Source organism: Bombyx mori, chromosome 4 (genome assembly GCF_030269925.1).
Source record: "Bombyx mori chromosome 4, ASM3026992v2".
NCBI lineage: Eukaryota > Metazoa > Arthropoda > Insecta > Lepidoptera > Bombycidae > Bombyx > Bombyx mori.
The window spans coordinates 17,056,977-17,067,431 of record NC_085110.1 but is presented as its reverse complement, the minus strand read 5'-3'; the positions used below and the strand labels follow the sequence as shown (position 1 = coordinate 17,067,431).

The window sequence follows — 10,455 nt, the reverse complement described above, 5'->3', positions numbered from 1 at the left end:
GTGAATCATTCTACGTATCACGAGTCATATTTTCGTTGTTTTAATTTAAAAAAATCAAAATATAGATTAAAGAGATTACGCTAATGTATGTATGTGTATATATTTGTATGTATGTATGTGTATGTGATTTTGTATATATGTAGATATACTTTTTTGTATGTATTCGTAACCTAATATAAATTTCATTGCACCTACCACTATTTACTCTGCACTACCTTTGGTTGACTGGTAGAGAATGCCTTAGACATTAAGTCCGCCAATGTAAATTTTACATGAAGTGTAATAAATAAATAAATAAATAATGTAAGTAGGTATCACCGCCCTGCTTATTTCTGTCGTGAAGCAGTAATGCGTTTCGGTATTATAGGTAGGGCAGAGGTGTCTCATACTTCAAGGCAGGTGTCGGCTTTTTGTACCCCATTTATGTCTACGTATTCCAGTAACCGCTTAACACCAGGCGGCTAAATAAAAAAAGCATGCTTGAGATTATGTACAACGAAGTTTCTTAGCATTTTGTTTAGCAAATATATAAATTAAGACAATAATCAACTATTAACATTTTTTTATTTTTAGAAAACGCCTATTTAATCGTAATTGGTAGAACTGACAACGTAAATAATATCAGATAGCTTCAAACATGCGATCGACACATCAATTGTATAACTGTAGCATCCTTCAAACCAATGGGCACGCGTGGTAGTATATAATAGTATAACTAATTGGTAATATTATAATTATCTGAAAGCAGTGCTGTGCATTATCCGGCGAATTCTTACGACAGTAATGCAAGGTATGTACCAACGGTACCATCTATACAAATAAATAAAATTAGAGTGTGTTTGTAATAATAAAATAACCACTTTTTATTAAATACATAAGTATGTATACACAGGACATATACCAAAATATTTGTTTTTTAATGTTGTCTGTCTGTCTGTTTATTCCGGCTAATCTCTGGAACAGCTACATCGATTTTGACGGGACTTTCACTGATAGGTAACTGATGATAGGAGGAGTAACTTAGGCTACTGTTTTTAGACTAGCATCGCCCCGCGGCATCACCCGCGGTACGACAATAACCACGGGTAGCATTGCGGGACTCAGCTAGTTCCAAATATAGTCAAATGTTCAAAATTAATTTGAAATTTGTTATTTGTGAATGTTGCATTGCAGAGATTACCTAGGGGTGACAGAGCTTATTGAAAACGTATCACAAGATGATTTTAAAGGAGACTTATGTTCGTATATTATTTAGTTTTAAAACGATAGTTATTCACAGGCTCGTACCGAACTGACTGCAATATATTTTCACTAAGCCACGTTTACATGCGCGTTCAGAAATTGTTATTGATTGTCCATTGTTGATGGCGGGAGGCGCGAACATTACTCAGTATTTAGACTCGCTGTTTGCACGCGAGCACAAAAACAATAAAAAGCAAAGTCCGAATTACATATATCCCTTTCACACTTATACACAATTGCATACGTATGAGGGGGACAGCCTATCTAAGGCTTCAACTTGTTTTGTCCTTTCGTAGGTGTGTTTATGGCGTCAGTGCTTTTACAAGTCTAGGGTTAAAGTGATTTAGGACTTAAATGTATTGGGATGGGTTGAAAATTAGAAGGATATTATGGGTTGCTTTGTGCGTTCTTATGGTAAATGAGAATAAAGTTTCTAGAAGAACTTATTAGCTGTAAGCTGTACTTTAGAACACAATAGCGAAAATTAACTTTTCGTTTAAATAATATGGTTCTTCGATGAGATTTAAAAATAATTATTAGGTAATTTCAATCAACTTTGATTAATTGGACAAAAATCTACTTGTCTTGTGAATATCGTTAGGGCGATATATGGTAGGTTTCTCCGTTGGCTTTCTTCCATAATATCATATTTCTATCATATCTACCATATCATGTCTATCATATTTCTATCACATCATATTCCTATCATATCTACCTTTACATCTATTAATATTTGTGAGCTTATTATTTTTAACATGATTGGGCAGAAGACTTCTCCTTTCACGTTAAGGACAAGAGGTGGAATCACCCCCTTTTCATCGGAAGATCTGACGCTCCTCTGAACATAAAGTAAAGTAAAAAAATATTGTCTAAAGTAGAGACAAAGGACGTTATATTAAAGTCAAGAAGTCAATGAAAAGTTTCGACAAACAAAAGAGGACTCATTTTTCATATACAATAAGAGTAAAAGCCTGAAGCTAAAATTAGCGTGACAAAAAACGCATATGTTGTAATAATTCTCAACAAAACATTCCGATTGTTTATTGTAAACGCGAAATTTCTGTACGAACTATTGTTCGGCGTTAAGCTAGCTGCAGTTGCAAGTTCATAAGCGGAGCGTTTTGAGGAGTCAAGCTTTATCAAAAGGTATTTTTCTAGTTTTCCAACATGACTTTTCTAATAATGTACCTAGAGATTTTTATTGCACCGCTGTTAAAAAAAGAGGAATATTTTTATCGTGTAATGTTATTATTTTAAATCAGGAATCATAGAACTTCTCATCCAATATCTAGAATACTTCTATATGTTTACAGGAAAGAATGGACTTTATTAACATGCACGAAATCTAGAACCCATACCATCACCTGTCATCTTTCCATCGGCTCGTTGTCACAATTTGCTTAAATCTAAATCACAGCTTAATTAAATTAATCTATTACTTTTAATGGATTATGATCAAAAATTCTGATTAGTTCAAAAGTATAATAGTGTCTAAGCAACGAAGCTAAAGGGCATTTTTAAGCTATTGCATAGCTTTTATTGCGGGCTTTGAGCGCGGCGACCGAATCAAGAAATTCCGTGACGAAAATAAAACCTAACACCCCCACTCCGCCTACCATGTAACTCGCGTTCAACACATTCACACGTTGCGCTTGTGTAGTGTTTGTGAATAAGACCACGGCGTGACGTCGTATTGCATGCGCATCATGAAAAGTCTGCCCATCTCTCACTCGCGCGGTCTAGCTTATGAGTGTGAAGGGGACAGTTAATATTTTGCTTTTGTTAATATTTATAAATATAGCGTGGTCTTATTTTATTATTGTTTTAATATTAAGTTTTTTTTTTTTTTTTTTTATTGCTTAGATGGATGGACGAGCTCACAGCCCACCTGGTGTTATGTGGTTACTGGAGCCCATAGACATCTACAACGTAAATGCGCCACCCACCTCGAGATATAAGTTCTAAGGTCTCAGTATAGTTACAACGGCTTTTTTTTTTTTTTTTTTTTTTCGGGCCGGGGGCCGAACCTCCTACGAGGTCCCCGCGCCTAGGGGGCGCGCGGGGTATGTGAGACTCAACGATCTGCAGGTGTTGAGAGCAGATCGCGGGCCCAAGGATTTTAGGGCCCACCCACTAAACGACTCCCCTGCACTCTTACACCCGACGTCCGATCTCCGTCCGGGGTCAGAACCCGTTCAGAGTAGGGGGGTTCCCGCGGTCAACACTACAACCAGACACGCGGCGCCACCCCGAGGACGCCCGACCGACGGGTCGTCGAGGCGATAGTCGACGACCAACGACGTCGGTCTCCGCGGTACGGCGGCCCTACCAGGCCGCCCGGGCGGTGCCGCTGGTGTTCCGGGATACCCCGCTGGGCCAGAACCAGCCTGCCGGGTCGGAACGCGATACACCGCCGACCGGGTTGCTCTTCAACAGTATGTTCGGCGACGACAGCGACGACGAAAATGCGGACCGCATCGCAGTCCGCAGCCGCCGACGCGCCGTCCCGTCCTCCTGGTGCCAGCGCGCTAGAGTGACGGTAGCGTGCGGCGCAGCCTCAACCCCCTTAGGTCGCCCCGTGACCATCACCGGGAGGAGACTGCCTCCTCATAGGGGCTGGAGCTGGACAAACGCCCTCCTCCGAACCCCGGCTCGACGGCGGCGGCACGGCGCCGAGAGGGAAGAAGAGCTCTCCCTCTCCCGTTCCGCCGCCTCCTTCTGCGAGATGGTGGACTCGCAGAAGTCGAGCATCGCCTGCCAGGACTCGTCGCTGCCGAGCATCGTAGCCACGACGGTCGGAAGCGACAAGTCCGGTCCTATTTTTGCAACGAGGACGCGGCGCTGCTCCGCGAAAGCGGTGCAGTACGCGAGCGTGTGCTCCACCGTGTCCTCGTTGCAGCCACTGCAGTGGTGGCACTTCGGCGTCGGCTCCCTCCGGGCGACGAGGTGCAGGTAGCGACCGAAACAGCCGTGTCCCGTGAGCACCTGTGTCGCTCGGAAGGTGAGACGTCCTCGGTCGCGATTCACCCATTCCGAGAGGACCGGGCGGATCGCCTCGACGGTCCGTCGCCCGTAGGCGGGGTCCGCCAGGCGGCGAGACCACGCCTCGAGCACGGCACGCCGAGATTGAAGCTTCCGCGCTCGAACTTCCGCCGCGCCGGGACGCGGCTCCCCCCTGGAGCGGAGATCGCATCGCCACGCGTAATCCGCAGCGAGCGCCTCCGCTTCCAGGTCCCAGGGAGGCGTCCCAGCTAGCACGCACGCCGCCTCAAACGAGACGGTGCGGTATCCACGAAATAGTTACAACGGCTACCCCAACCTTCGAACCGAAACGCATTACTGCTTCACGGCGGAAATAGGCGGGGTGGTGGTACCTACCCGTGCGGACTCACAAGAGGTCCTACCACCAGTGATTACGCAAATTATAATTTTGCGGGTTTGGTTTTTATTACACGATGTTATTCCTTCACCGTGGAAGTCAATCGTGAACATTTGTTTGGGTTTGACAATTGATCCCGAATTGCGATTCGAGGCCCATATTACAAAGAATTTAAGAACTTGTTTTTACAGACTGAAGATTCTGTACTCGTTTAGACAGTACGTCAGTGTACCCATTAGGAAGTTGCTTATCGATAGTCTAGTTTTGTCGAAATTAAATTACTGTGATACTGTTTATGGTCCCTGTTTACTCTCGAGAACTGAAAAAATTAATACAACGCATTCAAAATGCCTGTGCCAGGTATTGCTTTGACATTCCTGTAAGAGGACACATAACGCCCTATTTAAATGATCACAATATATTGAAAATGGCAGCTAGAAGAAGGTTGCACTTAGCAGTGTTACTGTTTGGAGTGATTTCGACACATGAACCTAGGTACTTGTATGAGAAGTTAGATTGGAGAAGCACTCAGTACAGGTATGGCTCACGAGCTGCTGTTAAGCCATTGTTGACGCCCAAATATAAAACAGCTGCTTTTCGGGGAGCGTTTAAATACGCAGCTACGCATTGCTGGAACGATCTCCCACCACCTATTCGTCACATTGTAACAAAGCATGGCTTTATTAATCGTTTAAAATCATTTCTATTGGATTCACAAAAACTAATTTAATTTATAGTATTTATAGGAACTAGTTTATCCTTGCTTGTGAAAACTTCCTTTTATTAAAGTTATTTTTAATTTATTTTTAATGTACAAGTGTAAATGTTGTGCTGCTTGCCAGTATTAGTAATAGTATTGTCGTGCTTTATTTTATTTTATTTGTTGTTTCGTTGTGGGCTGCCTACGGGGTGTTGTTACTGTGTGCTTATTATGTTATATATGTATGTATTCGGGTTCACAATTTAATTTGATTTTTGTTTTGTTTTTTTTCTTAAATTTTTATAATTTACTAGATTTATTAATTTATACCATTTTCTAAGTATGTACACACGTAATTAGCCTTCATTCCCGCTAAGAACCAAGGGGAAACGGGGGTGACTGAAAATCAGCGCTGTTCGATTTATCAACCTCGAACAGCAATAGCTGAGCCACCTCCTTTTGCCTTTTTCTCTTTTTATTTTCTTTTCTTTATTTGTATTTCATTTTATTTTCTATGATGTGAAAGGCAATAAATGATTTTTATTATTATTATTATTATTATTATTTGTTGAGTACGTGTTTCATTAGAAAAATTGGTACCCGTCTGCGGGATTCGAACACCGGTGCATCGCTTCAACACGAATGCACCGGACGTCTTATCCTTTAGGCCACGACGACTTCTAAAAGTTATTATGATCTAATTATAATTGCATAAGTTGATAAAAAATGCTATGCAATAGCTTTACCGCGGCGGTCCCCGAGTGCCACACGTGTTTTTTATAGCTTTTTACTGCATTAATGCTTTTATTGCTTAAGTGTAGCCAGAAAAGCTCCTCGAGGCTATTGGGAAATAGTTGGAAAAAATACTTCAGACAGCTGTGTACACAGCCAGGCATTTATATAGATGAGATCGAAATTGTGTTGCAACTCTCCCACTTTTTAAACTCAAACGCATTATTGATTCACAATAACAGAAAGTTTGTTGGTAAACATTTACTGTCAATCTTTTATGAATTGGACCGAGCTTTGCGAAACGGCCTGAAGCGCTACACATGCCGCGTTAAACAGATAATAATGTTTTTGACGGACAATGAGACACGTTTTCCAACAAATTGTGCTAAGCTATGTTCATTATTGTTATTGCGAAACAATGGAGACAACGTTTTTTAGTTCATAATTTAAACAAGATTATTTTTGTAAAAATTAAAACAACTGGTCGTTTTTAGTATCACTCTGCCATTTAGTGGTAGTGTTGTTTTTGTTTTCTGTTTTATATTCAAATTATTTATTATAAATATTGTACGTAACGACCAGCTGATGGTTTCTGGGTAAGCCTTACATTAGACGTCTTTAGCTTTAACTCTAGGAGCAGGCTTAGGGATTCCGGTAACCGTACTCGTCAAACTCTGCAAAGAGTTCGACGTATAACCTAACCTAAAAACCGGATCTTCTCAGCGAGTCGTGATCCAATCCGTTAGTAGATTTATTCGCGAAGCAGCTGCTCTTGAATTACTAGGTCTCCTCCGGAGGCGCTCGGGTAGCTGTTAGCAAATCCCATCCCTCCCTCAATCATAAAAAAGGTTGCTGGGAAGATCGATGGGAATAGACCAAGAGGTCGCAGACTGATCAAAGGTCCGACTTAATAACCGCTCAATTCTCAACACCAAGCTACTTGATGCTCTCAATGATGCCAAGAGCAGACATAGATGGAGGAGCACCATCAAAGAGAAATTGACTTTCTCATCAATGGAATCACGACCCTTGGTGATCAGAAAGACGCCAGACGTGAAGTATTACCATGTTATTTACTAATCAACTAAGCTCTCGTAAGTTAAAGAGTAAGCTTGAGCGGGTAAGTACCACCCTGCCACGAAGCGGCCATACTTTCCCGTCTTAATGTTGGAATAGTCATTTTACTAAAGAAAACTGCTATGTACTTTTTAAATATATTATTAATAGCAAGTGAAACACCCGCTTTCCTCTCCTATAATAATCTGTGGAATATTAAGGTATAGAGTATAATTTATGGTAAAATTGAACATGTCCACCGTAGTCCAGTTGTCATGGTCACCAGCCACTAGACCAATAGGGCAGTCAATAATGCTAACATGTATATCCAAGAAACGGAATAACAAAGATTCGCATTCCAATAATTGTTCACTCATACGAACTCACTTAAGTAGGAAGTCAAATTCACGAATTCATTCACCGAAATTACAATAAAACTTTCTAAGGACGCAACGTTAAGCTCGGTAGCCAATGTTTGGTCCATTGTGCGGCTAATTCCAGACAATTGGCGATGCTTGGCCCAATATTTTGCGCACCTATGCCCCCATTATGTCCGACGACGGCGGGTGGAACGTTTCAATGAAACACACCATTGTGACAAGTAGTTTCGAAAAATATGCCACCCTGTTGCCGACACTAATATGTACAGAACCGAATCGCGATTAAAATTTGACATGACTTTAGTTTAAGACAGTATGTAATGCGACAGACAAAATGTCCTCGAAGATAGGGGACGATATTATAGGGCATATGCTTCTGGAGATTATGGTCACAGATATGAGTATTGCAACTGAGAAAAGACTCGCGGAATTCGTGAAGTCTTTTTTAAGTACGGGTTTCGTTGATTCGCTTGCAGAATTTGAATTCTGGCACAGTCGCATCGCGCAATGCGAATTAGTCTGGTATATCTGTTATGTATTATAACTTCGATCTACGGTGTTTCCTTATAACATCTCCTTCCTTAATCAAGGGTTGCGGGGAGCACTGGGCTTGGCTGTGTTCCTGGCATTGCCAACGTCCATGAGCGACGATAACCCAGCATCGCCATTAGGTAGGCCGTACGTTCAGCTACTTCGACCTCCTCGAGTCGTTCCCTCACTCATGAGGATCGTGGCTTTGACGGAACCGCTCCAGCACATTTCTCCAATTGCTACGATCTTTGGCCTGATGGAGATCCTCAGGCAATGGCATTTTAAGTTATTCCGTCACTAGGTTTGACCAAATTTCAGAGCATCTTCCCCGACGTCTTTTAACGTCGTCAGACTTTGGTTATGTTGTTTATAATATCTACCTCGAGCGTGGAATATCCTAACCGCAGTGGATAAGTTACTTTGTCATTAACACTTCCTTTACTCCTTTTTCTATTTGCTAATTTATTCCAATAAAGATATTCGGGGTGAGAGCGAGTAAAGCTTAGTCGAGGAACATCCACCTTTTGAATACCGACCACCATCTCGTCAACGACCACTCCAATACTGAACCTCCTTTAATTTATCCTCGCATAGATCAATCCGTAACTGTCATTTGATAAAGTTGATGCCAGACTCATAGTTCAGAGCCATGTCCTCTTTCAATTTCCAACCTTAGTCTGGCCAATTTTAGTTATCGTTTTAATTAACTGTTCGATAATTCTTTAGCAAACGTAATAATTCCTTTCGAAATCACATTCCACCCCTGCCCAGCAAGGTGCAACCCGTTGCAAAAACACATTGAAATTGTCCAAAAATTTTCTAAACGTGATCACGTCTATTGTATTCGAACACCCGCCACAATGGGACAAAGCCCATCTTTAGCTACTCTTTATTCTCTACAATAGCACTTTGATCGGCAACAACATATTACTAGCCATTTAAAACGATATATCGAACACAAATATCGTACTAAAATCACCCTTAAAGTCTAAATATACAGTTGACATTTCCTTAACAGTGTACTGAGCGTTGACACGTTATAATTTGAGACGCGTGAAGGAATCTAGCATGTTTGCCATAGTGTGATTGTTACCTATACGTATTGTCAATTGTTCACATACCATTGTAGTCACAATCAATGCGAAACATTTTAATATTATGAAATTACAAACGTCTTCCGTGAGCTGAAATGAATAGAGGTGACATTGAGATCATAACTTTAGTTATTAAGTAGGTTTTTTCCTCTTTTGGTTGTCACGAACAAAATTGAATAAAGATTAACATATTTGATTAACATATTGAAACATCACGCGAAACGATTCAATGGGGTATGCGGGGACTCAAGACACTGCCAGTTTACTGCGTGGTTATTCCTCACAAGGTGTTTTCGGATATACGTATATTCTTCTTTAAGGAAAATTAGTAGGTGTTTTACCCATAAATCGTTTCACGATCAAGTGGGTTGTATACTGGGCTACCTTTGAAGGCAGTAAAATCTGTATATTAGATTAGTTTTTTGTTACATGTATGTATAGTATATGTAAATAAAATCATTAGATTATCCGTATATAATATATTTCTATAATCAGATGGAATGTTAATCATCAAACATTTCAGTAGATTTTTCATCACAAGTACCTGCGGTTATTAATCAGAAAACACGGAATACTTTTATTGATAGAGGTATTTATTGACCACTGGAGTTCATGGAAACGAGAACGCGGGTGCTGGTGGCGGGTGAAAAATGAGATCTAATTATAAAGAGTATTGTTTTGCGGCCAAGAAATAGGTACATCGGTGCTACTTACAGATAGATCGTTTTCAAATTTGGGGTCAAAAGCGAGTTATTTGATTTAATTTTCATGACCTTAATGTTACAGTAATTATAAGTACTAGAGGTCCCGTAGTAGTCGAAATTCGAATATAATTAATTGGAATTGTAAGTTTGTACACCATTATGATTTTATTTTATACTTCTATAATCACAAATTTTGCCAAGACTACACTGTAAAAAATATTAACCAAGACAAACAATATTTAATCTATTCTCAATTTGACCACAGACGTCAAGAACAAAAGTTTGACAATAAATGTATGCATGCGTTTGTGCGTCAACTACATGATATGTAGTGTGTGTAATGTTTTCTTTATTGATTTAATGTACCTTTTATGCATTATTTTAAAAAAATATTAGCATTGTGCACTTCTTCTCTATATTCTCTATAAGTGTGGAAAATTTCATACTCCTCCGTCTGCGCAATTTTCGTAAAAAGGGATACAAAGTTTTTGCTTCACGTATTAATATATAGATAGTAAATTTGTCGTCTTAGCAACAGACGCGTTGTCCTATAAATATATATTCGTAAACACTGTTAAATTAGGAGTTATACATTAAAAACTACCCCAAATCTCATTCGTATCACTGGTCCGAAATT

At 40.3% G+C, this 10,455-nt stretch overlaps 1 non-coding gene across 1 annotated transcript; it reads left to right on the top strand.

Annotated features, from left to right (window-relative positions):
• The first annotated feature begins 9,745 nt into the window (after positions 1 to 9,745).
• Positions 9,746 to 9,862, top strand: Mir3369 (microRNA mir-3369). The gene has a single exon (NR_107647.1). It is a non-coding gene; the product is annotated as a microRNA mir-3369 (primary transcript).
• Positions 9,863 to 10,455: the final 593 nt, after the last annotated feature.